The sequence below is a fragment of the Brachyistius frenatus genome, unplaced genomic scaffold (assembly GCF_029030835.1).
Source record: "Brachyistius frenatus isolate BFR_SWC_R1_liver_20210118 unplaced genomic scaffold, ASM2903083v1 Contig_19, whole genome shotgun sequence".
NCBI classification, from domain to species: Eukaryota; Metazoa; Chordata; class Actinopteri; family Embiotocidae; genus Brachyistius; species Brachyistius frenatus.
This window is the reverse complement of record NW_027210618.1, coordinates 3134090-3161682: the sequence shown is the minus strand read 5'-3', so window position 1 is coordinate 3161682 and position 27593 is coordinate 3134090. Positions and strand designations below refer to the sequence as shown.

General features: G+C 41.4%; 1 protein-coding gene across 1 annotated transcript in view; it reads right to left on the bottom strand.

Annotated features, from left to right (window-relative positions):
- cdkn1cb (cyclin dependent kinase inhibitor 1Cb) overlaps positions 1-27593 on the bottom strand; it is a 227257-nt gene that overhangs the window by 185374 nt on the left and 14290 nt on the right. The window lies entirely within an intron of this gene.

Here is a 27593-nt window from a genome sequence, read left to right as displayed (position 1 = left end):
TCAGTGCCCTGCTGTAAGCGTGATTACAACACCCCAGCTCAGTGTGTGTTCGTGTATGTGTGCATGTGCATGTTTAGGATAGTGTAGATACAGTGGTTGTGTGTGCGTGTGCATTGTAGGAGGCAGATTGAAGGATATGCCTTCTTAATGTTTGCTTGGAGTGGTTGGATGTCAGCCAGGTGCCTTGAAGTTTAGTATTACTGAAGAGCACCCTGACACTCATGTGTGGAAGTGCTTGTGTGAGACAGTTCATTGCATGTGGTAGCAGGAACATATAACAAATGCATATCATATTCACTGGCAGTATTTTGGAGTTGAGTATGTCTCTGCAAACCTGAGCAGCAAAATGTGTTATAATGCTGGGAGGCAGTTTGAAATAGAGGAAAATACATAACATAAAGTTAACAAATATAACAGAAACCACCTGATGGGTCATGACCACTAGGCCTGACCACTCTCCCCTGGAAAGCCTGAAGACTGGTGGGTGTATTAAAGGATTCGGTTTTGTCACTTGCCAAAAAAAAAAAAAAATACAAAAAAAACATTAGGGCTTTAGTTACTTTTGTTGAATGTTTTGGACTTGGATATTTATGAAGCATTCAAATCCAAACCACGATCAGTTGTTCCTGCAGAATGCTTTTTTAATGGGTCTCCTCATTACCTCCGCCAAGGAGATTATGTTTTTTATTTGGTTTGTTTGTTTGACTGTAAGCAATCAGTACCCAAGACCAAAATTTATTTGCAAAGTCCAAAAACATCATGAACACTCTTTATAAGTCAAGGGCCTTAACATTGTTAGATGAAGAGTATAAAGTAGGATAACCTTCTGACTTTGTCATAACACTAAATGTACAGTTCTTGTCATTACAAAGGCATCTGAGAGAAAACTATCAAAGAAATCTGCTTACTTGCTGTTATTTGCTTCATCTACTTATTTATTTATAGTAATGTAAAGAACAGACTGGCATGTTGAAGCTTTTCAATAAAAGTGGGCCAAAAAGAAGTGTAAAGAAAAGAAGCAGTGTTTCAGATGCACATCTGACTCTGTGGTTTCTCACACCGTACCAGCTGGTGACTGACACAGAAGCAACCCTTAATCCCCCACTAACACACCTGCAGAGACTAACTCCCACAGAGACAGAGACAGAGACACACAGACACACATCCTTCTGTCCTACCCCTTCATCAAGAGGCTGACCTTCAAGCAGGATATATTCCGAACTGCATGTCAGATGGTTGGATAGGGTTGGAAACCCCCCCCCCCCCTCCACCAAACACTTTTCTATAACATCAGACAAAGTCTGCGTCGACCATTTGCTTCAAGGCCTTGTGAGGTTGCAGACTAACAGAGGTCTGTCCCGACGTCTGGATGCTGCGTGATTCACTCAAATTTCCAGAAGAGGAAAACACTGAGCTGACTGTCCTCTGACTTCATCTTGAAGTTTGCTTTAGAGGCTTTGTTTAGGCTGAGATGAGTTTACTGCTGGAGAGAAACGTTTCAAAGAATTACAGTCAAGAGTCAATGTGGGCGAGTTGATGGATTGATAAATAAAAAAATAAAAAATGACTGTCTGTTTGGGCTGACGGTCTATGGATTTAAACTGGGCAGCATTGTGGATATGGTTGAGAAAAGGATAAGATGTGAAAGTTTCTTGGCTATCATCGTAATAAAAAGTCATTAAATGTAAATCACTTGAGGGAGCAGTTTCATTCCATGAATAGAAACTAAACTACAGGTTATGAGAGGAGTATGAACATGTGTTTGTGAGCAGCGATGTTTTTCTCTTTGATTTGCTATTGGGAGGATATTTGAAGGCCTGAATTCGACCAGTATTTCCAAAACAGATTGTCATCTCATAAAGTCTGTGTGGAGAGAAAACTATCAAGTATACACAAGAAGAATCTGGCAAAATTAAGAAAAGATTTTAGTTTGTCCTCATCTTAATCATTGAGACTATCACCCCCCCCCCAAAAAAAAAAAAAAACAACAACCCAAAAGTCATTTCTTGAGCAACTTATTATGACGCACAGCCACATATTAAAATAAAGTGAGATCCAGTGTTGGTAGAAATTACGGCAAAATGGTGTCCTGCAGAAGTAACACAGTTCAGATGACGACTGTATAATGTGAGTTTTTTTTCTTGTTGGGAGGAGAAAAGTTGGGTGGACGATTTGAAACGACAGCGGACTTTGGTGCGAGACTTGCTGTTCACTTCCTGTTTCAAACAGCAAGTTGGAGCGGTTCATTAAAATTGCCTTTACTGTTACCATGACGATTAATGTTGCATAAAGAAAGCACTAACTTTAACGCCCTTGACTGCAGGAGACTGGTGTAGTATGTTCTCGTTTCCGACCACATTTCGGAACAGTTTGTTTTGTAAAACTGCGTTAACTATTGCTGACGACAAAGGTTGCGTAACTTTAAGGAAATAGCAACTTTTAGCACACAACACCGTTCAAGTCATTAATTGCTAATTGAAATGTTCTGGTGGGTCGTATTTGATGTTAGGAACAAAAGACCTACAGTGTACGGTCATATGGGTTGGCATGAACTCATCTGGGCGCCGTCAGATTTTTCTTGGAACCCGGCCACCCAGACTGAGAACCTAAGTTTTAAACAAATTCAGACCTTAAAATCATGCATATATTTGTTTTCCACAAGCTTCATAAAGTTTTTCAACATAAATAAATATTCTAAAAATGATGACTAAACGCGTTTTAATGCAAGTTTATTATGCAAAAAAATTGTAGTGTTATTTTTGTAAAATATGAGATGGTGTTAGGTTAAGGGTTTTTAGACCTGTAGAGTATGTCAAGTTACCATTAAAAAGTATGTTTTTGTATTTTTGAAATAGTTCTTGTAAAAAGACTTTCATGGCATTCATTAGTACAATGTATATATAAAAAAAGTGGAGCAATAGCTAAACAGGTAAAAAAGTAATCTTTCATGAACTGTTTTTTTTTTTTTTTTTCTGTGCTCCTAGAAGGACACTCCTGCTTGTCAGATGGGAACAGCTACCGAATAACTCACATTTTTGAAAAAAAAAAAAAAAAAAAAAACATATACTGCAGATAAATATATTCTAAATATAACCAAAAGACAAACAAACACGCTCTCCCATCTGCATATCTAAATATGTCAAAGGCTGCATTCACTCGCCTGCGCTGCATCACAACATGTTGGGACAGGCTGGATTCAGGGAGCTAAAATGAGACAACGCTGAGATTACAGCTGTGTGGGAGGACTCCACATATGTTGACTCCAGGAAAGAAAAACAACAAAGAGTGTTTTTCCCAGATGTGGAATTCATAGAAAAAAAAACCTCCCTGAAATTGTAATGAAATGGTTGTGTGATTAGGGATCAATCCATATGCTGTATATCACTAAAACACCAGCTCGAAGAAAAGTAGGAAATTCATGATGATGTCCGTGGCTAGAATAACTCTGTACATCAGGTATTTTCACATATATGTAGTACATTTGATTCCATTTAAATTCAAACATGCATTGTTATGCATGGGTACAATCCCACCCACAATTCATTTTGTTTAAAGAGTTAGCGGAGAAGTTTACTTTTATTTTAATTGAAAGTTTGTATTGGGTTTTCTCTGCGTTTTGGTGCAATGATGTTTCAGCCAAACAGCAGTCTACATTATAAGAAGGCCGGGAGAAGGTGGGAAAAAAATTCAACTAATTTTGTGCACTATTTGAATGAGATACTCTAAAATATTTTCTAATGCAGTTTTTAAGAGAAGCTTAACATTCTACCAGAGCCTTAGATATAAGGTGCCATATTTAGCACCAGACACTTATGAGATTAAGTGGGGCAATAAGTTAATACAAGTTATGAAGGAAAATGTAACTCAACATGAGCATGAGCTTTGTGATTATGCTTTGACAACTGAGAATTTTGGTCAGGTCATACACATACATATATTACATATACTTATTACATATATTTTTTTTAAATACATATTGGTAATTCATTAATAATTCTTGATAAATCTGACATGTAATTACTAGTTAAACATTGTTCTACAATGCAGGTCAACTGTAGCACGAATCTCTGTGATTGTGGACAAGCAGGGTTTTTTGAGAGTGTGACAGTGTTCGTTTTTCTTTTGTGACCTCTGACCTTGTCTGAGGGGAGTGCGCACTGTTACTTTACTGAGGGGTCAAGTCAACAAGAGTTGAGAGGAGATAGACTTCATCGACGTCTGTGTAATGTTGTTCATAGAAGTTTCAAGGGTTTCAATCGAGCTCGTGCAACAACCAGGTTACTGACCTCAACTTTGATACCATAGGTGGGAGATGCCAGAGGACAGGAAGCAGAGGTTGAGTCCACCAAGGAGCCGCCGCTGGTTTATTGAATGTTACTCATTAACCTAATCCTAATCATTTGGCTGGGTTTGCTCTTGGCTGGAGGGCTATATGCATGTACATATGAATCAGCAGACTATGGAACAGTGGCAGCCCCGTGGGTAGATGTCTGCCCACCCGTGGTCGTCTAAGTGCTGCTATTTATGGGGTCTCCTGTCTACTTTGGGAGGTTATTAACTGTGGAAGTGGGGTCGGGCTGAAGCTGGAGTTGCCAGATAATTGAGGTCCTTGTTGAGGCGGTCACATTTTACAGAGCAGGCTTCATACCCTGACTGTTTTTTTTTTGTAAATGTGGTAGCAAGGAGACTGTGATTGTAATGATTTGATAATCCACTCATTTAGCTGAGTTACAGCCCTCAACGGAGTTGTATACCTCTGATCCACAGCTGCTCTGGAACACAGTGTTCCATTTGTTTTCACCATCGTCTGGGGTCATGACATTATTAATGATGCTTGCAAGTATTTAAGTGACAAGGGCTGTATTATAGATCCACTGTGTTGAAAGAAAACGTTTCCTTTGTGTATAGAAACAGCTCTAATAATAGAAAAACAATCACTTATTGCTAAATTGTGCCACTATTTTAGTTGAGCTTGTGGTCACTTAGTGAAGAAAACTCATTTTAAAACAGCCTTGAATAACTAAATGCTTAAATTTACAGAATTAAAAGCTACTGTTGCCAGTTGTCAACAGTTTTTGCAGTAATGTTTACTTATTTAGTAAAAAGTAGTATAAGGGATGGCAAATTAGAATTGATAAATTACATTACAGTTAGTAATACCAAAAATACTCTTAACCCGACAGGTAGGTAGGTAGTTACTTTATTAATCCCCGAGGGGAATTTTTTTTCGCTACAGCAGCATACAGAAGCAATAAGATAATAATAGAATAATAAAAAAGCAATAAAATAGCAGTAAAAATATAAAATGCACAGTATGTACAGTACAGTATATATCTATATATATTATATACAAACAACCAAGAAACACAGTCAACAGTATTATTGTTATGTGATGGATTTTGCCAGAGGTGAGTTATTGTACAGTACAGGTGGAGGGTTTGCTTCTTTGCTGTCTTGTTAGGATTTTGATGAAGGCTTGATATCAGTTTGGTATGTCAGGATTTAGTTGACTGAATCAGTGTGTCAGCTTAGCACATGGGTTGGAGGTAAGCCTCTACCAAAAGGCGAAAAATCAATACCGTCAGCCACTTGTAAGCAAGAAAATCACCTAGTTTTGTTCATTGTCAGGTTTTTGAAACCCAACAGTTCCACAATGAGGTGGGACCTCGGTACTGCTGTGACCACCACAGATAATACTAAGTTAGCTGTCGTTGATCTCTATCCGCAATTTCCTGAAATATTAGTATTCAACTAATTTAGCATTATAACATCGTCAATAGACCATTTCACGCAATCCCGTCAAAACCTGGATGCTTACATTACCCACAGTACCCCTCTATTGGTTTAAAATGCAGGCGTGTTAATGCCCGAGGGTGATATAACATTAAGCAGAGATGAGGTCCGTTAATCTGACTTGTTTCTTCACACTCCCAGTGGAAGTCCTCTTTAAACAGAGAATAGGCTCTGTGAAATATGGGGTTTGGAGCTGTTTAAAAGGCTCCTTTGACAGAGCTGTTCTACCTAAAAAAAAAATGTCCCCTCGGGGATTAATAAAGTATATACCTACCTACCTACCTACCTACCTACCTAACACTGGTCATTTTTGCTGTTAAGTAACTCAAAGTAAAGATAATTAGCAAACCTATCAATGTGTGTGAAAAATGCATACATTTTCTGTAACTTTCATGATTGTCAGTCTCATTGGCGGCTCTTCTGCTCACGCCAGGTTGCTCAGCCTATCAAAATAAAGTCGGCTGCTGGCACTCCGAGGAGAGTCTCTTGTGGCTCCCGCTCGGGTGTGTTAAGGTCCTGAGAGCGCCGTTGAGCTCAGGTAAATAGGGTTGTTGAGATGGTTATTTTCATCCACCAGGTGTTTATCAAGTGTAAATATAACTTGTGTGAGCCGTGTGATTATGTGTGCACCGCATGTTGGCATTTGGGTTTGTGTATTTGAAGTGTGCGCGTTTAAACTGCATCTGCGTACTTGCCTGTGTGCATTCAGACTGCATCGCGGGCAGCTCATACACTAATTTTACTGGGCTTCTCAAAATAGCTCTGGCCCCGGTATGATTGTGTGTTTATGTGCGACGGACACATCTAAAAGCGGGGGAAAAGGGAGCCTGGCAGCTCGAGTTGTCTCAGAGCCAAACCTCCAGCTCGATGTGTGGTTAGCCTGCACGACTATACTTAGTGTAGCACACTCTGTGTGTGTGTGTGTGTGTGTGTGTGTGTGTGTGTGTGTGTGTGTGTGTGTGTGTGTGTGTGTGTGTGTGTGTGTGTGTGTGTGTGTGTGTGTGTGTGTGTGTGTGGCGTGGGGTCTGCCAGATAGAGACAAGGAGATGCCTGTGTCCACCCCTACCTATTAATTCTCTTGGGGTGGGGGCTGTGGCTAACAGTTAAAGCTGACCACAGCTAAATTGAGCTGTTTGTAAATCCAGGCCAAGAACGTATTAGTGGAAGATATGCGAGTTAAACTGTCAGCTTAGTTCAAAACTTTATTGAAGTCGTTCGGTGTGTGTGTGTGTGTGTGTGTGTGTGTGTGTGTGTGTGTGTGTGTGTGTGTGTGTGTGTGTGTGTGTGTGTGTGTGTGTGTGTGTGTGTGTGTGTGTGTGTGTGTGTGTGTACTTGTATAACTCGCTGCAGGGACATAAATATGTTTATGGTGGTACACTGCAGGGACTTATCACCCTTTTGGGGACACAAACCAAGTCTCTATAACATAAGTCATTCATATTTCGGGTGAAGACTTGGCTTAAACTGAGGGTATGTTTAGGTTAAGGTAAGGATTCGGAGTAGGGTTAGGCAAGCAGTGGTTATGGTTATAGTTTAGTCTCCAGGAAATGAATGCAAGTCAATGTGATGTCCTCTGAAGTGATGGAAACATGACTGTATGTGCTTGTGTGTGTCAGAGAGAGAGAGAGAGAGAGAGAGAGAGAGAGAGACTGGGATTGGAATGAGCTGTGTTTGTATTTGGGTCCATATTTACAGCCCACTGGGGGAAAGCAGAGTGAATATGGGACTAAAAGAGAATGTAAAGCAAGCAAACAGCAGTACAAGATGAATGAGGGATAAAAACGTCATCAAATATATATATGTGTGTGGGTTTTGCCACAGCGTCAAAAGCATTTACTGATCTTTCTCTTTGCTCGGTTTACATGCTACATGATGAAAGCAGACATTTAGGAGGAAATCTGTAAAACCCTGTTCACACATGGGAACTAAAACATTGCATATCTACTTAAACCTAACAACTTGGTTTTGGTATCTAAACCTTAGGCACTTTGTGTGTATGTCTGAGATGTTAGCGGGTCTTGTTGGATAGTCTTTAGGAGATTTGCCAAGAAAAAAAATGGGCCAAGAAAAATGTGGGGATCTCACAATTAATGAGTCTTTATTATAAAACTAAAACGTTTTGCTGTGTGGACCAACATAGCTGTTAAACATTTTGATGTGAGCCCAGGTTGCTGCAAACACACACTGAGTGCTCGAGGCTGACCATCTTAGCCTTTTCCAACACACATTTAATTGAGCTTTGACTCCAACCACAAGTCACCTGATATTTGCCAAGACTTGTACCTTGAAGGCTGCAAAAGTTTAGCGTTTGAATCATGCATTTGATAAAAGGCACGAGAGGTTAGATGAAAATGAAGAGAGAACAGATGAAGGGGGTCTTGGTAGGGGTTGAGCATTGTATAGTACCAGCAGAGTTTTGCAATCAGGTTTAGATTTATTTGGATTCATTTATAGATGTTCGATTCTCACGGTAAGGAACAAGTATTTAAAGTTTAAAGTTAAAACATTTCCCCTCTGAGATTAATAAAGTAACTACCTAACCTAACCTAAGTATGTATGTGAGTATATTTGTGGGAATAGGAACCTATGAGGACAGTGACTGGAGCCTGCATGCCCTCACTACTGTACAAAATGTTCTGGCACTGGACCAAGTCTCTGGACTTGGGTAACCTTTGTCTCACTACTCAACTAGCTCCCTCTTGCTGGCTGTACTGCAGAAACTCGCAGCCCAAGCTGAACCCCCATAGAGTTAGAAAACACACACACACACACACACACACACACACACACACACACACACACACACACACACACACACACACACACACACACACACACACACACACACACACACACACACACACACACACACACACTGTAATGCAAATTGTACACACCCACATACTATTACACAATATAGAAACTTATCAAACTATCCAGACATACAATTTCCTGTTGTCTTGTGAACAAGTTTTACTCAGAGAAGTCTGATAAGAGGAACCTTAGATAGGCATCATAGAGAGACTGGACTGACAATATGTTTGTACATTTTTGTGTGATGTTTTTAACATTTGTATCACACCTTTTCTTTGGTATAATTATAATTTTGTTCCTGCATATTGTCTTTTAAATGATCTTTTCTTAAACCCTCCCCCAGAAATACTTTCAGGACATAATAGCTCTAACCTTTGACTTATTTGTTACTAAAGCTACTGATGGAGGAAGAGAAGCTGATTGTATTGACTCAGACATTGTCTTCCTCTAATTTTTCAGCACAAACAATGGAGTCAAGATCCTTTCCCATTCTTGTTAAACATGAAAATGAGCAGCGCTGTTAAGGCACTGGCTTTCACTTGAGCTAATGATAATATTTGGCTTGCATTAGGTAGCGCCTTTTCTTCCTATGTTCCTCATTGGTGGATTGCAACTCTGATTATTTTGTGGGTTGTACATACAAGAAACTCCAGTAACTTGTTTTATAAAGCACAGGTAGAGCACAAAATACCATTTAAAAGTTCAAGCCATGTTTTGTCTGAGGTAGTTCCTCTGATTTAAAACAAAGTGACAAGTAGTGTCCCTGAGTCATATTTTCATTGTGTGGCTTTTGGAAAACGTCATATGGAGTAAACTTTTTAGTTTTATCACCTTAACACTGCTAATACCAGCATCAGACTACAAGAATTCAGCCCAAAATTTACCCAAATTTAGTCACTGCAGACAAATTTGCCGTGTCAGACCCCGAATATGAATGTCGGGAACGACAAACAGTGAGACACAATTGAAGAACAGTGATGCGAAAAGTCAAGCATGTCAGAATTGTTTGTTTTTTACCTGCTTACTTTGACATATCCTATGACGTGTTCCTTGACGTTGACTAATAAGATGGGAGGGTGCATCACACTTAGTGCTTCTGCAGCTGTGACTGACAACTTCACCCGCTTCCCCGACGACACAGGAAGTTGAACACAAAGGTGACTGATGATTGTTCCGGGTCATTCTTGTACTGTTCCCAGTCTCCCGACTGTTTCTTCTAACATAGTTACCATCGTGAAAGAAAAATATACCATGTAGTCTGATTCCGGCATACAGGAGGAGCTCCAGGATTCAGGGCTGTCGAGTCTGTCTGAGAGGCTATCACTGTAACACAGTAGTATCTGTAGGGATTGTCAGTCACTTATTAAGACTTAGTCTGACAGTTTCTCTCCTCTTACCACCAAATTACTGCTCTATTGGTGTTCTGTGACCTCCTGTTTTACAAATTACGCACTTGTATCTTTTCGGTGTGCTACAAAACAAAAATAACACTTTTTTAAGACTTGTTTGGCATCTCATGAAGATTTGTGACGCAACTCGCCCAGCGCCCCCACCGTGGGGGGGCTGACAGGAACAGGGGAAGGCTTGTGGAACTGCTTAATAGTCATTCACTCATTTTACTCTGGCAGGATTTGAGTTGGGATTGACGGCCTGATTTGAGAAATATTTGAACGTTCCTCTTGTTTCCAGCAGAGGAGGCAGAGAAGAGGGCAGGATTTGACTTCACTGATGGATGTTATGGTCTGGTGGGTTTCTGTGGTTCAAATACCACCTCTGCCCCTTCCTCCTATAATTTTTAACTTCAACAGTAAAAATGGGTTTAGTACATTCTTTGGGCTGAAAAAGTTTTGGTGACAGGAAGGAAAGTCTCCTGATTCCGTGAGGTTCCTACTTATTGTCTCACCCAACAGGGAAGCCTCGATTTCACTTCATTTGTATTGAAGATAGGAGGACAATAATAAGAATTTCATTGTATAGTGTAACCGCCTGGATTTGTACCGTGCATATGACAATAAAAATCTCTTAATCTCCAGAACTGTGGTGGTAAACCAGAGACGCAAGCAGTGCTTACATGACGTTATCGACAGGCTGGTTGTGAGACGTCTTGGGCCGAGATCAAAAAGCAATACAATAATAATCATAATTATTGTTATTATGATTATTATTATAATAAGTATTGTTGTTATCATAATTATAATAATAATAATAAGTTTAACAAGTCATCATTCCTCATGTGCCTGTAATAAATTAAGCCATGCAAATCAAGACTATGTGCAGAGTGATGTTCTTTGTTTCAAAAAGTTTACTGCATTTCTGCATCACAACTACAGCAGCTACAAAAGCGTTTACTACTTCCTGCTGTCACTATTGAATAACTAAATGCTGCAGCCTGTTAACTAAAGCGCTACTGAAGATTCCAATGGATTACACAGCAACTTAGTGTCTCTTATTATATTCCTCATCAGGGAGACGATCATGATCTATTATCCTTCTAAATTAAGACCATGATATACAGTAATTCAACCAAGACTCTCTCCAGTTTCTGACACAGATATCTGTTGATGTTTCTCCTCTGACAGCTTCTACAGGCCGAGAGATAACAAATGTCCCACAGAGGATTTTTTGCAGATGGACAAACTCTAACTGTTTATCATTATGGCCGTCTGCCTTTACTCAGCAACCACTGCAGCTAGGTGGGATGCAAGCCTCCCTCCATAGACTGTCCTGTGCAGACGCAGCACTGCCTCGGCCTGCTGTGCAGCACCAGGGCTGCAGCGGAATTTTCATTATTTTCAAGGCGGCTGCTCCTTCTTGGGTGGTCCTCGCCATGTGTCGGCCCCCAGTATGTGTAAATATGTGTGTGTGTGTGTGTGTGTGTGTGTGTGTGTGTGTGTGTGTGTGTGTGTGTGTGTGTGTGTGTGTGTGTGTGTGTGTGTGTGTGTGTGTGTGTGTGTGTGTGTGTGTGTCTTGTTGCTTGCATATTTTGTGAATAAATTTTGTCCGTGTGGTTTTGCAAGTGTGCATTTTTGTCCAAAAGTGCACAAGTCACGGATTCCCTCCCGAAGTAATTAGCCATGGCTGCCTTTTACGAGGGTGATAATCTAAACTGGGCAGCAGCCAAGTGGTTGGGACACAGCTAAGTACAGCTTTTGTCCACCACTAAAGAGGAGATGTCTCCCAAACTGACAGAAATAGGAGTTCTAGAAAATTAACTGATTCAGGACCTGATGATGGCTTTAATTTTGTTTATTTCTTAGAAAAATTAGATTAACTATTCACTAAGCTCCAGAACACTGAACTGATAATTACAGGACAGGTTTGATTCCAGGTCATTTCCTGCACATTTTAAAGTTTGAGGCAGTCAGGGCACACGCAGTGACATTAACCCTCTAGAAAGAACTTGTAAGGGACCTGCACTGGTGTGGTACTGCCAAGGGGCAACCAGCAGTGACCCAGTGGTATCACAGCTTAAGGCACTTCCGCATCTGCCTCATTTCTCAGAGCCTGTCTATGGGTACTGCAGAAGAAGTTCATAATTTCTTCATTTTCAAAATGAAACTTTGAAACTGACTTATTGGCCTCGATTTGAAATGACCTTTTCTTTCAACAAACTGCATATTTTCCCTAAAATTTGTATTAGATTACATTATTCTTTCCCAGAAACCTCTCAGGAAAGTATTAAGGCATTATGGACCATAAAGCGTACCTAAGTTTCTTCTCCTTCTCCTTCTCCTTGTCTAAAAGCGAAACAGTATAACCAACACACGAGGCTGCACACTATCAGGTATTACCAGGAATGTGCACTGGTGCATTTTTTTCAGTGTAGTGCATTGCCAGATGATGTGCAAACTGAGCTGTTGAATAGGGTGAGGCAGGCTCACTAAAAGTCCCTGATTGTGCAAAACTCCTTCAGGCAAATGTATGTCCAAGGTGCATGCACCCCAGCTCGATACAAAGCACCAACAAATGCTTCAATATTTGTGGTTGCTTGAGAAGAAGTCTGCTTGGAAATTTGACTCTTCTCCTCCGAAATGATTTTTCCATTGTTTTGGCCAATTCCACAGAGCTTGGAAACGGAGCCAAAAGAGTCAACTGTTAGTCCCAGCAAAGCTGCACATGCTGTGTATAGGCCGTCATGCCATTATCTCAATACAAATGTACCACACAGAAAAAAAATGCAACCAATTTTATTGTCATGACTTGTCATGTGGCTGGTTTACCAAAATAATACTGCACATTCACATTTTGCAATAATTCATAAGAGCTATTCTTGCAGCAAAAAGATGAGTAAGGAAGAGCTGAGGAATCATAAAATGACTAAATACTAATATTTAGTATAAAGAGGTGTGTCTGTTGTGGGCAGTGTGATTACACATTGTTGTGAGGTCTTTTCAACTGAATATCAAATGTCCAACTGTAAAAGTTAAAAGGAGAACAACACAGTGGTGGGTGGCTGTGGTTCAGATGGTAGAGTGGATCATCTCTCTCTTGGTGGTTCAATCCTCGGTTTCTTCTGTCCACATGCCAAAAGTTTCTTTGGTTAAACAAGTTGCTCTCGATAGCAGACCAGCACCTAGCACAGCGACTTTGTCACCATTAGAGTGTGAGGACGCTTTCACATCTACCTTGTTTGGTACGGACCTTCGGTTTTCTTTTTGGTCCAAAATTGCAGGTGTGAAAGGTGCCATGGACCACAGTCCGGACAAAAGGACAAGAAGTTGGACCCACCAAAAGAGGTGGTTTTGGTCTGGATCAAAATGAACCAGTGTTCAGTTCTTTTGCAGTGTGAAGACACTTTTTGGACTGTTCGGACTTTCCTTTCAGATCAATCACAGAAAATTGAGGCAGCGTGCAACATGCAAAACAACACAGTCACACAAGTGGCCGTGTGTAGATACAAAGGAGATTAGTGCAGGCTAAGTACAGCTCATTTTGTTCTAGCTTTGCTCTTTTTGTGAAAAACAACAATCAACAGAGTAGTGTTTTATTGCGTTGTCGTAACTTAGTTCGAAAGTAAGTTTTCAAGTGTAGTCTTTAACACCAGACTTTTTCCCAAAGCACAAGAATTACCACAAAGCCAATTACCTAGAAAGAACCTTTTCTATTCTTGGAAGTCAACTGCTTGCAGCCAGAGGATAATGATGCAAAGAAAGGGGGATACGGACAGAAACAGCACTGATGGACAATGGAGACACCTGAATGAATTAGAAGTGGTAGAGGCAATAGTTAAAATATATAGGAAGTATGACAGTAAAGTCCATTAGAGACTGATGGAGGCTGACGCCTGCTAAAACAGGAGCAGAGAGACAACAAACACCAACAGATCTGTAGGCAGAGTCAGTGAAGCTGTCGATCTACTGTTTTTAGTAGAATAAAAAAAAAAAAAAGGGGGGGGGGTTTTCATTTTCGAAGGAGTATAAAAGTGTGCACGTGTGTGCCTTAGTCCGACTGAGTTTGTCCTTGTATGTGTGAACATGCCTCTTTCTCTTCCCCGCAGACAAGAACAATAGCCCTGCGGTGAAGTCCTGAAGAGCAGCCAAAGCCGGGAACAATGAGAGGGGCGTTGCGTGTCTCAGCAGGAGGCGGTTCATGCCCGGGCCCTCGTGAGGCGAAAACGTCAAAAAGACACGACTACAACCAGGTGAAATGGCCGGAATGCCAGAATCCCATCTGGCTTGCTGCAAAGGAAAATACTGCCAAAAACACCCAGAAAGGGAGAAAGTGAAGGATTATGTTCACTGTCCAGAGAGGTGGAATGTCAGGCTGGGAAGGATGTAGATGTGATTGGACCGAAGCCACTGGTATTCAAGAATCCAGCTCTAATTTCTCCACAGAGGTAGACGGGTGGGAGTGAGACGTCATGGCCAAAATATATTCTCTCTCTCTCTCAAAGAATATATTTTGAAGATGCATCTTCCACCACATTAAAAATCAGTTGTATGGATATGTCAGATGCATAAAATCTCTCCACTAGCTGAGACAATCTGATGTGCATCACGGTCACTGAACGTGTTCAGTGTAAATTGACGAAGAAAGAAGAATATGTTTTCTTTATAACGATGTACATTTGAAAGAAGACATTTCATCTATTTCAAATCATGTTGCTTGGATACACTTATTTGAAGAAACACTTTGGCTGAAAGGCTCTGCTACTTGAGAGAGTTTTTAATGAATCCGAGCAGCTACGAGGATCCTGCTGGACAGCTAATCCCCCAAAATAAACATACGAGAATATAAATCTTGGCTAAATCAACATTCAAAAGATTCCACATGAAGACGAAGTCATGGAGATGGAGGGCGCTTTAGACCAGCGATAAATGCGAGATTATAATTCCTGTGCCATACACCTGAATGTGTATGACTCGCTGTTCTATAGCAGCTCTGAAAAAGCCAGTGAGTGTGAAGCACATTGGAAACAGCTGATGCTGATTGGCCAATAAAAGCAAAACTGTCTGAGCCAACGCTATGCTTCATTTATGTGTATTTTTTTTTATATTTGTGCAATAAAAAAGAACGAGGATTTTTTTTTTTTTTTTTTTATCTTGCCAGATTATTTTTTTTTACAAAATGAGAGTATATGGTTGGCTGGGGAGAACCAGTTGGCACAGAGGAGCAGCAAAAAGGCTGATGAAAAGTCAAAGGCACAGTCGGATCTGCTTCTCATTCTTCTGTAGACGGCATGTCTTGCTGCCAACATGCTTTCCCTCCACTAAGCCAAAACATTAAAGCTACGTAAAACAGGTGCGTCAAGTAATTTCTGGTACTCTCGTATTGTCGTGTAACTGCAACGTTGCGGTTAGACAGTTTTTTTTCGAAAATGTGACAAGGTATATAGATTTGTATGGTTTATTTAATAAAAGCTGATGATGAAAAAAAATATTGATTCACATTTTGGATGGAAATGTGTCCTAACATGTGTTATCGATCAAGTTTCACGTTAGTCATACTCCAGGGCTTGTAGACAAGTCTGGACTTGTCAACTCGTCTCAGCAGTAAATATTCTGAAAAATCAAGCCAATGTTTTTATAGCACAGAATCACAAATCACAAGTTTGTCTCAGAGACCTTTGCAGTCTATATAGTATTTAAGCCTGGTATCATGCGTGTAATACACCCATCACAGAGGATACTGTGTCAGTTTCACATTCTGCCTCACCTCGCTGTGAAAACTATACGCATGTATAAACAGGGTCCAAGACAGAGGTCATGTGACAGAGGTCATATGACAAAGTACAAAGAGTGATGAAGTCCACATGGGGAGGAGGTCGGGCCTACTCGGACTAAACAAACACAGGAACTTCACTGGGAGAGTTGGTCTTTGAGTCCCTGAGAAAGAAAAAGTCAACGTGGATTTCTGTTAAGTAACATACTTCCATATCTTAACATAAAATATTTAAGTTGCGTAATAAACATTTAGCAACTTAAATGACGTACGTAACATTACTTACATAGAATGACTTATTTAATCGTAAACCATGTCTTACTAACCTTAACCAAGTCGTTTTTGTGCCTAAAGCTAAGGCGAGTTATTGCTCACACGAGCCACAACATGACATTGACACAATACCCTCTAGTGGACAGACGGGTGTATTACATGGCTTAGCATGATACTGGGTTGAAAATTTCAGACTCCATTCTGTTTAGAAAAAAATGGAGAAACACATGGCAATATTGGTAAGCGACAAAGAAATAATTGGCACCAGTAATGCGGACCGGGTCGATTTGAGTCGGTTTATTTACTTTCATTCTCTCTCTAGCTCACAACAGCCTCAGTCTCTCTCTCGCTCTTTCTCGCTCTCTCTTTATCACAATGGACGATAGACTTTTTTCACTGTCCACTTGTTTCCCTGTAAACTTTTATGTGTATTGCCCGCATTTTGTCAACACACACATGAACACTCACAACTCACAACACACACACAAACCCAGTCCATTCCCCGACCGCCACTTTGCTGATTTGACATTAAGACATCAGAGAGGCTGAATGTGAACAAGCCAGGACACGTCACTGCGCTCACTTTTCCTCTCGGGCTCTGCTCCATGTCCCAGATCTTTCAATCATTCACACCGAGGGAGCTCATGGATGGATTGATGAAAGGAACATGTAATTGTGATCATGATTGAGAAACATTGTAGTTTCCATTTTTCCATAAAGAGTAAATCCTCTATACAGACAAGGACAAACGGTGTTTTGCCCTTTCTCACTATTACTTTTCTCTTTCTTTCTGCCTCTCTCTGCTTCTCGGTATCACCCGCCGTGTCCTTCCCTGCAGGTGTGAATTTTATTAAAAGCATATGTGCCGCAGTGGCCTTTTATATAATTTTTAAGTCATAGTCCCTGCAGAGAACACCTGGAACAGTTTTAAGGTAGGCAGGTTGTGCTTTTAGTGCTCAGATATGTGTATGCGTAGACTATTGGGTAGTTTATCTGTACGACTTTGTACATTTACTGAAATCTTCTGTTAAATATCTTTGTGTCTGTTTTGTTGTGCGTTACCACAGCTGGTTTAATTCTTAATTCTGCAATTTCAAAGGCTTTTGTCAGCAGGCCACAGGCTCTGTCACTAAGAGCCACTTTGAGACGGAACTTATCGAGGAAGTACCCTGTTTTTGTTTGTCTTTCTTTGTCTTTAGAGTAGGTATGTTCTGAGCACAAGAGGAACTCTAATGACGCAAGTGTACAGTGATTGGTTCCCTGCTTTATCTTGCTGTCAGCTATCTCCCACAGTGGAACTTTGCCAATATATCACTGTCTTTGAAGCCACCAGACTCCCTTAAGAAAAACTGTAATTTTACCTTGCAGAACACGGGGAGTTGCTGGTCAACGGCTTCTGTTACTTGTGTTTTAACATGTTAGTTCGTCTTTAATCAGCCTACTCAAAAGTCAGTTTACTCAGGTGACTGAGGTGGTAAGGTGCAGGTGAGGCCAAGGAGACACTGTTGATGTTAAATATAGTGTTGCTGGAAATAACAGGTGTGCACAGCAAACAGGTGGAAGTTTGATCTTTAGGGTCTACCTGAAGGGACTTGAAGTCAGTCACAGATGGAAAACACTTAGAAAGTATACACAGAACTACATTTCCAGGTTTGGCATCAAAGGGATTATTTTTAACAGTACACCAAAGCTCATGCACATGCAAGGAATAAAATCAATGCATTCATTTGCAACACCAATGAGTTGACTTCAAATGAAGTGAGATTAATCTGCATGTCATTAGGATCCTTTCTTATAAACAGGTCGACAAAGTGCTGCACAGATCGTAATAGGTGCTTTGGGACATGTTTAACCCTTCTGTTTCCGCGTCCTCTGGCTTCCTGTCCTTTGTGTGAAATCCCATTTAATCACTGCTATTGATTGTTGTTAATCACTGATATTGGTTTCATCTCATTTGGTGACCACATCTGCGGTACTAATGATACGCACAGTGCCATCTGTTCCGTTTTGAGGCAGACCCGGTTATCTGCCAGGTGGCACCTATTCCCAGTTGACATACTCAAACGACGCTCAGTCGACCTGCCCGTCCCGTATAGAGCTGCCGTGGCCCACCGGCTAATCACTGTGTTTCCTTCGGGATGTGTGGGTCGGTGTGCCGGGGAGGATGGGCAGCTGCTAAGCTCTTAATGTGACCCTTCAAAATTGTGTGTGTATTTTCTTTTGATTGTGAGGAAATCAGCATTTTAAAAGTGTAACCCCCCCCCCCCAAAAAAAAAAAAATCCCTATTATGTTCAGATGTTCATGTCTCCTGATTATTTGCCGCTGACTTTTTATGGAAAAGCGTGAAGTCATAAAGCACAATGACAAAGCACAAAAGGGATGGGGTGGGCATCCATCCTCAAGCATATCACTCATTCAACTTTCCACAATAGAGACAAAACAATTAAAAAAAAAAAAACACACAAAAAAAACAGTGGTGACGAGTAACTGGATTGTCATTGTGGGCTGGTGCTCAGAGAGACACTGAAATGATAATGGGCGTTGTGTCCCGCGCCTAAAGGGGACTGCAGTTTTACAGTCAGAAGAGAAGGCCTTTTACTGTCTGGTAACTCAGCACCAACAGATGTGTTTACACAACCTTTATTACCTGTCATTAACGAGCTGTCAGCATGTGTGTGTGGAAACAATTGAAGGTTTACCTCAGAGACATATGTGCAGAGGATGTGGCTGAGAGTTGGTTTCAATATGCGGGATTGATCTGAAAAAGTGGGAAAACACTGAAGGTGTCTTCGAGTAAAGATTTTTCCATTACCTGGGGAGATAACCTTGGCTGCTCTCTAACCTATATGAAAAGACTGATCGTACTTTCATGTCTGTGCAGACGGTAGAAAGGTTCAGGACATGTTTAGTCTAGTAGTAGCTTGGCACGGAGACTGGAAGCAGTCAGGACGGATTTAAAAGTCAGGAAAGTGTGAAGCAGATCAGTGTTTGAAAAATCCAAGTAATCCAAGTAATTGCAGCTCCTGTTAAGTATGACTAAAGTAATGTGATGACCTCAGGTTATACTTTTCCAACACTGATAGAAGACACAAAAGTTGTTAATAACAAACTCCTAAATTTCAGGAAAATAGAAATCAGCAACAACTGAGACAACTTTTCCATAAATCTTCATATTATTGTTGTGCGAAATTCATTTTGACTTCTGCATTGTGGTTTTTGTCAGCTGAGTTTTGTCCTTGCAATAAACATATTTGTTGCAATAACATTGCAAAACATTTTTTGTTCCTTTTTCTACAAATGTAGCATGTTGGGACATAACTTTGTTGATGAAAAACAAGTTTTAGATGTGAACATAGTATATTTTTTTCCCCTCTTACAAAGATGGAGAGCGTGCAAACAAAACCGTAGGTGGGTGAAGGTGCTGGACAAACGCAGCCTAAAAAGGAAATGTAAATATTCATGATGCAAACATAAATGTTGCGTCTAGAAATGTTGGCATGTTTTGAATTTCAGTTCGCATTTTATCTCTACTTTACCCTTTTAGTCGTATCAATTAATTTGTTCTTTATGCATGTCAGAAGGCATTATGAGTTTGCTCCGGTGTGGAAACCCCAGAGCTACTTGCAAGTTTTTCCTGTGCGGTTCAAAGAAAGAGTTTAATATTTTGGGTAATCTTGCCGAGTCCAAGATGAAAAGTTGACTCTCATAACAAACTCCGAATCTGCTGTTAAATATGAAGCTGATAAGTTAAGTCAGTGTTAAGCGTTTAAACAGCAATTTGTGTTTTTTACGGGAATTTTTGCACTAGATGTTTATTTCAGGAATGCCAGAGCAGCTTTTGTTCCCTGAGGACAGAGTAAAACTATCTTTTCTGGTCTTAATGCTAAGCAAGCTGGATGCCAGCTCTAACTGTTTAGCCTATTTACTGGGTAATATACAGGCAAAGTAAATAACAGCAAATGTAAAAAAACAACAACAACAACAATACGCAAGAATATGAAGAGTGCCCTGGTGAGGGAAGTGAAAGTGTGACCGTGACTTTATAAAGAAGGAACTTAATGACAATGCTACACCACACGCAGCCACACAAGAGTTCCCGTCTCCGTCTGGTGTTTCGGTGGGATAAACTCAGCCCTCCTTCCACCACAAATATGTTATCAAAACTTTCTCTGTTTATGGTCGGAAAACATTTGACAATCCTGTAAAAACTGCAGAGGAATAACGAGTGGAGAGGCCACGCAAAGGACCAAAAGTGTCTGTTTATTTTCTGCCTGTCCAGAGTTTGTTGCCGTTTCTGGTTGGCTGCAGTCGAAGCTTTGGAGAGGTCCACAGCTGCAGGCTGTAGTGCACCATACAGACCACTGCAATTATAGTAGAGCATGTCAGCCAAGCAAACAGCTACAGTGGACACTCCAGGGAGCGTGTGTGTGTGTGTGTGTGTGTGTGTGTGTGTGTGTGTGTGTGTGTGTGTGTGTGTGTGTGTGTGTGTGTGTGTGTGTGTGTGTGTGTGTGTGTGTGTGTCTGTTCTGTTACATTGTGTGTTTAGTTATGGACAGCTGCCAGTGGAAGGAGAGAACAGTGAAGGGGGAGCGGGGGGGTGGGGGGTGAGGCTGGTTGGATATCAGTGTTTGCTCTGGCTCACCACCAAAAGACTCCTCTGTTTTTCTCAGCTGGCGATAATAAATGGAGAGGACAGAAACAGAGGAAAAAAGAGAAAGACTGACCAAAAGCGAGAGAAAAAGAAATATAATGTGGAAAAATGGTGGGGTTGGGAGGGGGGGGGGGGAAAGGAAGAAGAAACTGTGAGGCAAAGAAGGCAAAACGCATAAGAAAATTCTGATGAATGTCTGTAGTGAACGTAAAAAGGGGAGCAAAAGATATGTAAGAAAATCAGAGGAGAGAGAAGTGGAAGAAGGGAGTATAGAGAGGTGAAGCAGACAGGAAAATGAATAATAGGAAACAGGAAAAGAAAAGACAAAGGGAACAATAAGGGGAAGGAACAGGGAGAAGAGGATGGAGGAAAGGGAAGGAATATGTCCAGAAGTGCACTTTAAGTCAGTGTCCTCAAACTGATGTTGGACAAAAACTGTGGGCAAATGTGAAAAGGCTCTCGTAGCCTCAAAACCCATTACTGGTGTGAAATAAAGTAGAAAAACAGTCACACTAATTAAAAAAAAAAAAAATAGTCTCTTCTTAGCTCTGATCAAAACCAGCTCAAAACTTAACCAAGGAAATAATGTTTTGATTGCAGTACAGGAGACAGACATTTGAGGCACTAAAACCAACCAACTACCAGCAACCACCGCTGTCACTGTTCTGCTTGGACAGGCACGGTGATGCTGAAGATTACTCCACCGCTTCATTAATCTAAATCCTTTTCTTCATCTTAGTTCAAAGATTAACGGTTGTGGTTTTGTTCTTTTTTTGAAGTCACTGTTTAAACACACACCAGTAAGCCATCACATGGCCTTTAATAATGCCTTCACTCAGAGGATTCACGGTTAAATCGTGTTGAGTTATGTACTTACATCTCCTCAAATGTTTCCAAAAATACATTTATTTTTTTATGTTAATCAAGGTAACAGTTAATTTCATTCACCCAATTGTCAATGGCATCATATCCACTTTCCCTTCCCTATTTGCTATAACTTGTGGGAAAACACTTTTCATGGTAGCTACTGAGCAGCCAGAGGTGGCGCTGTCGCTGCTTCGAGCTGACTAACTTACAGCCGCTAACGATTGGGTTTCGACGGTGTAGATCCTAAATCATTTAACATTGCCTCCAACAACAATCACTAAAGGAGGCAGAGGGTTGGCTAAATATGAGACACAGAGCAAACAACCCATCAAGGCCTGCTGACATGTCCGACAAATGAACGAGGTTCCTTGTGTTTCGACATCAAGACGATGTGGTTCGGTTTGCATCGTTGGCGTTAGTTTTGGGTGTAAGTAAGATTGTTTTTTTTTGTGTTATGTTTGGAACATTATGTGCGCAAGTTTTATTAAACATTATGCACGTTGTGCAAGAGAGATGCCATTTCTAATTGCTAAGCTAAAGATCGATTGCCATCTGCTGCTGTTGTTCAACAATGCAGACAACAACTCCCACGATCTCTCACTGCTTCACGACATCACCAAACTCCATCTCTTGCTATCGGTTTGATTGAGAGAGCCCCCAGTGGCAGAAATTACATCCTGCGCGTTTAACATTTTGCACTCGGGGCGCATGCGTTTTGAGGATGTTGCCTAAACATGAGCCATGCGTGAGCAGCAGCTGCAGCACTTACACTCTCTTGGTACAAGAGACGCACGCACCCTTCCACAAATACACACAGAGTGCGTCAGAGGGTCGCATGTTAGCGTCATGTTCACTCGTCAAGCTGTACAGCGGTTACAGTCGTAAAGGATTACAACAAGAGGACTCGTGCATTACCTCCACTCCAACACACACACACACACACACACACACACACACACACACACACACACACACACACACACACACACACACACACACACACACACACACGCACACACACACACACACGCACACACGCAAACCTATCATCCCCGTTTGTGCCTTTGATCGCTGAGACCACAAATCCAGCTGGGACGGTGTTTATAGTGTGTAGTTGTCGCCTCTGTGTGACTTTAGAGTGGAAGAGGTGGGCGTCGCACCGAGCGACATGACTTCCAACTTCATAAAGATCAGCCAAGTGCAATTAGTTGTGTTTTTACACTGCAGCCCAGTTACCCAGCAGCCCCTGGGCTTTTCATGTAGGCTTCTCTGTCTCTGCTTAAAAGACACACACACACACACACACACACACACACACACACACACACACACACACACACACACACACACACACACACACACACACACACACACACACACACACACACACACACACACACACACACACACAAAAGGCAGTGAAGCAGCCATGTTAGCTAATTGGGACCCACATCTGACACAGGCCTCCTCACTGATGTCAGAGCCCAGCCCAGATGTGACGCTGTGGGCAGATGAAAGAGTTTAATGGACTTGATTTTTTTGTTTTTTTTTCCATCCATGGAAGCAAGGAGCGAGCGGTGGTCTGATAGAAGAAGAGATAAAAGACGTGGGGATAATTTTAAGCATAATGGCTTGAACACAGGACTCTCCGTCTCCGAAACAGAATCACAATCCCGACGTAAAGAGCGGATGGGAGGGAGGCACATAAAAGAAGCCGACTCCTGGGGTTCAGATGGCTCCTCAAAATGTTTGTTGTTGTTCGGTTTGAAGTTTTCTGTTGACGATAAGAGCCCCCTCTGATCATGGGGCCGTCTTATTGAACTATTCAGAAGGAAGCTCATTACGGCCATCTGATAAAAAAAAAAAAAAAGCTAAACAAAAAGGCCGATTTGTGTTTTCATGACAAAAGACAAACACACAATATCTCCGTCCCAGTGGGTTTGTTTGCTTACTTTGCTTGCCTCCCCTCCTGGATGTGCTGCAAGTGTCTCTTGAGGCTGATAGTGTTTTGTGGTGAGAGGATTTAAAATCTTAGCACTTCTCCTTCTTTGTTGAGGGAGTCTAATCAAAGGAGGGAAAATCCTCTTAGATGCAGCAGGACCAGGGATTGGATCTGTTAGGGAGATGACCAACAAGCCTTTCAGCCGCTCATGAATGAAACCTTCTGATTCCCAGTGAAAGGATTTTATCTGTTCCTGCTCTAGTCAGATCCGGATGAGGAGCATCTCCAATTTTCATCTACAACTGTTAACAAAGATCTTGCACACCTTAAAGTCTTAATTATGGCTGTGTAGGTCCAAAAACTGTAAACCACTTTATTTAATGGGTGTTGAATTGCCATTAATTTGTTGGACTCACAAGCAAAGCACAAGCAAAAAGCAGCAGATGCCGAGACATCTAAACTTGTATGATCTCCAAAAAGCTGGATCTTGTATTTCTAAGTCAAAGTGAAACTCAACAGCATCTTTTCATTCGATATAAGGTTTTTTTTAGGTAGTTAAAAACCATTTGCCTGGTGTTATCAGACCCCGTGAATAGATAGGGTTTGGTCACGCTCCTTTGGAGACTGTGACCAGTTGTTGCATCCTACTGGGAGTAGATCTTAGGTTAAGTTTGAAATTATTGAAGCAGCCTTTAACCAGTCAGCGTTGACGTATGGTGTGCGCAGAAATTCATGGAGCTGTAGACAACTGATCGGTCCAACACTCAGAGTAGTAGAACAAACCTTCATGCGAACAGAGTTTCCAGACTTTAATCGCGGCAACGAGACAGTTCTCATTTTGGCGTCCCAGTCTAAGCTGAGATAGAACCGACAATGTCATCACTTCTTCAAACTGAAAAAGTTCACCCAGAGCAACAGGAGACGTTATAAACAAAGAGTTTTTCCATGCAGGCTGAGTGGTGCTTTGGTCATCATTCCTAACAGTATTTTGGTGCTTACAAAGTTGATTGTGACAATATTTGTGTGTTGAGTTCAACTGAGGAGGAAGATGAATGTTTTGATGATTACATGGGTTCTGACTAACCTTCGCTTGTGCTGGTGGAAAACAAAGACATGATTACATTTAATATGTGGATAATAATAAGGCACATAATTTGTCCACAACTACAAAGTTGAACTCAATTTTACAACAGAGAGATTAAAAAGAAATTAAAAAGAGTGGAGTAAAATGTCATCATATGTGTCCTGTGACAGTGAATATGAGGAAAAATTGGTGTAAGAAATAATACAAACAATGCAAAAGCTTTGGCAAAAAGGAAGAGTGGCTACATAGACCGTTACCAACACTAACTGAAAAACTCCTTAAAGATACAGAAAGGTGAGACATTGGACAAAGCGTTTGACACATGGTTAGAAAAAAACCAGAATAAAATAACGTCTGGACGAGCACAGAAGTCCATCTCCCTCCGCTTTCGACCTTTTACTTCTCCCAACGGTCACATGGGGGCATACTTGAACCAACAGACTGCTCTTTCTCACCCGCTCTGGCCTGTTGTGACACACACAAACACACGCACACATTCACGCCGACATTCACTCTCACACAGGCTGACACCCCCTCTCTTTTGAAAATACACAATCCCCATTCACTCTGCAAAATCCACACACACCACGTCCTGTCTGCTTGGGTACACTTTATCAACATACACACGCTCCTGCACACACAGGCATGCACGCACACACACGCACACACACACACACACACACACACACACACACACACACACACACTTCACAGAGGGCCCCTCGCCCTCGCCCCTTGCCTCTCCATTTGGCTGGTGCTATTTGTTCCACACTGTTTGTCGGTGACTGACGAAAAGCTGCTCAGAGCTGGTGGTGCTGTGAGGCCACATGATGGAGGGCTTGTCCAGACTTGTTGGAGGTTTATGTCATGACCTGAGACTTTTTCAAGCATTTATCTATCACATGTAAAGCTATTTGCAGCGCTATTTGGAAGCAGATGTCACCACTGGTAAACACCAAGTCAATTTAACTGATCTCAGAACCCAAATATAAATTGCGTTCTCTCCTATGCTGACAAAGTTTGGTCTCTAACTGTCTCCACATACTGAACACAATAGGCTCCGGCACTGATGAAGGCTATTCCGATGTCTTATTGAAACTCGTTTTCTTAGCTGGCTTGCTAATGTAAAGTAACAGGTACATTCACATTCAGGAGTTGAAGGGTGTGTTAACCATGCAGCGGAGGTCATGACTTCTGGAGAGCTGTTTGCAGTGACTGAACTGGCTGAACTGACTGCTGCTCAATGGTCGGTGAGTCACTACAAACTAAAAGCCTGTCTCCATTTAACCACAGTGTCGTGTGCATGTGGGTGTGGAGGATTTGGACTGTTTCAAAGGCACTTGACAGAGCTGAGGTGACCTCCAGGGCGAAAGGGAAGAAAACCGTTTCATACAGGACAAGAAGAGTCTGTGTCAGCCAAACTTTGTAAGTGTCGGAAACTGGCACAACCAATTTCATATGTATGCCATGAGGTCCTCAGGGTCACACCGTCAACACCAAGTTCTAATGTGAAGTTCCCAGGCACCTGAGGGAAAACATTCAGAGCAAATGAGCTGAACCGTGGAGCGATGGCAATAGGGTTCTCCAACATGACAACAGCCCGCTCAAAGCGGATTTAGAACGCACAACAACTTGCACTCTCGCTCACAACAACATAATCTTTGCTCCCCACCAACCATACTCCCTGGATTTGGCTCCCTGAGACTTCTTTCTGTTCCCCAAAATGAAGTTCAAGCTAAAGGGTCACTGTCTTGACACTGTGGAGGAGATCCAGCACAAATCGCAGATAGTGGTTGGCGCGCTTACAGAACGAGACTTCCAGGGAGCGTTCCAGGTGAGGCAGGAGCGCTGAGAGGGGAGAATCTGCTCAAAGGGGCGACTTTGAAGGGGATGGTTAGCCAGATGTAAAAATCACGTTCGGTCTTTGGATGTTATAGATGCAGTCTTTGAACTTTTTGATTGCACCACAAATTTGGAGTCTTCCCAATTTCTAAATTAGATTTCAAAACCAACATGTCACAGTGTGCCTTATTTACTTTTATTGTGTACCAATGCCCGCGTTATAGTTCCCCGCTCACTGTGTTCTTAAAGCAGGGAAAAATAGCATGTACAAACACAAGACAACCTTAAAGAATGTATATGAATGGACTTTTATGCAACTGGGCTCTTTTTTTGATACAGTGGATGTTGCAGACCTTTTCCTGAGATAATTGGCCTTTATAAACACATAAGATACAGATCAGCACTTCAGCACTTCCGTTCTTTCCATCCCTGCTGTGAGTGCATCTCTACAGCCTTATCTCTCTCTAACAAACACACAAACACACACCCCATTTCCATCCCTCTGTCTTTCTTCTGTTGACTTTCTCTCTGACTGCTCGTGAAAAGGTGTATTTATTGTTTTCTCTGTGTGCACATGCAGGCACGCACAAGACCGAGAAAAGCCATCTGATTATGCTTACACGAAACTGGACCACACATCAGCAGGCACATGTGGTGAACACACACACACACACACACACACACACACACACACACACACACACACACACACACACACACACACACACACACACACACACACACACACACACACACACACACACACACACACACACACACACACCTGAGCCACACTTGACTCTGTGGGTGGTGAACTGGCCACATTTCACTTCTTGAAACAGCAACATTCAGCAAGATAGAGAAAGTCGTGCTGCGTAATCAGGGGCTTAAAAACAGTAAAGAGTTGGCATCTTGATCAAGGCAAAACATTTACTGCCCTTTCTGAACTGGTTTCTAATATTAAATATATGTCCCTTTATTCTCTAGTTTTGAATACTTATATCTAAGTTGTGTTTGTCCAGTAGATTAATTTTATACATGTAATTAATAAAGTATCTATGTATCTTTCTATCTATGTATCTTTCTATCTATGTATCTATCTATCTATCTATCTATCTATCTATCTATCTATCTATCTATCTATCTATCTATCTATCTATCTATC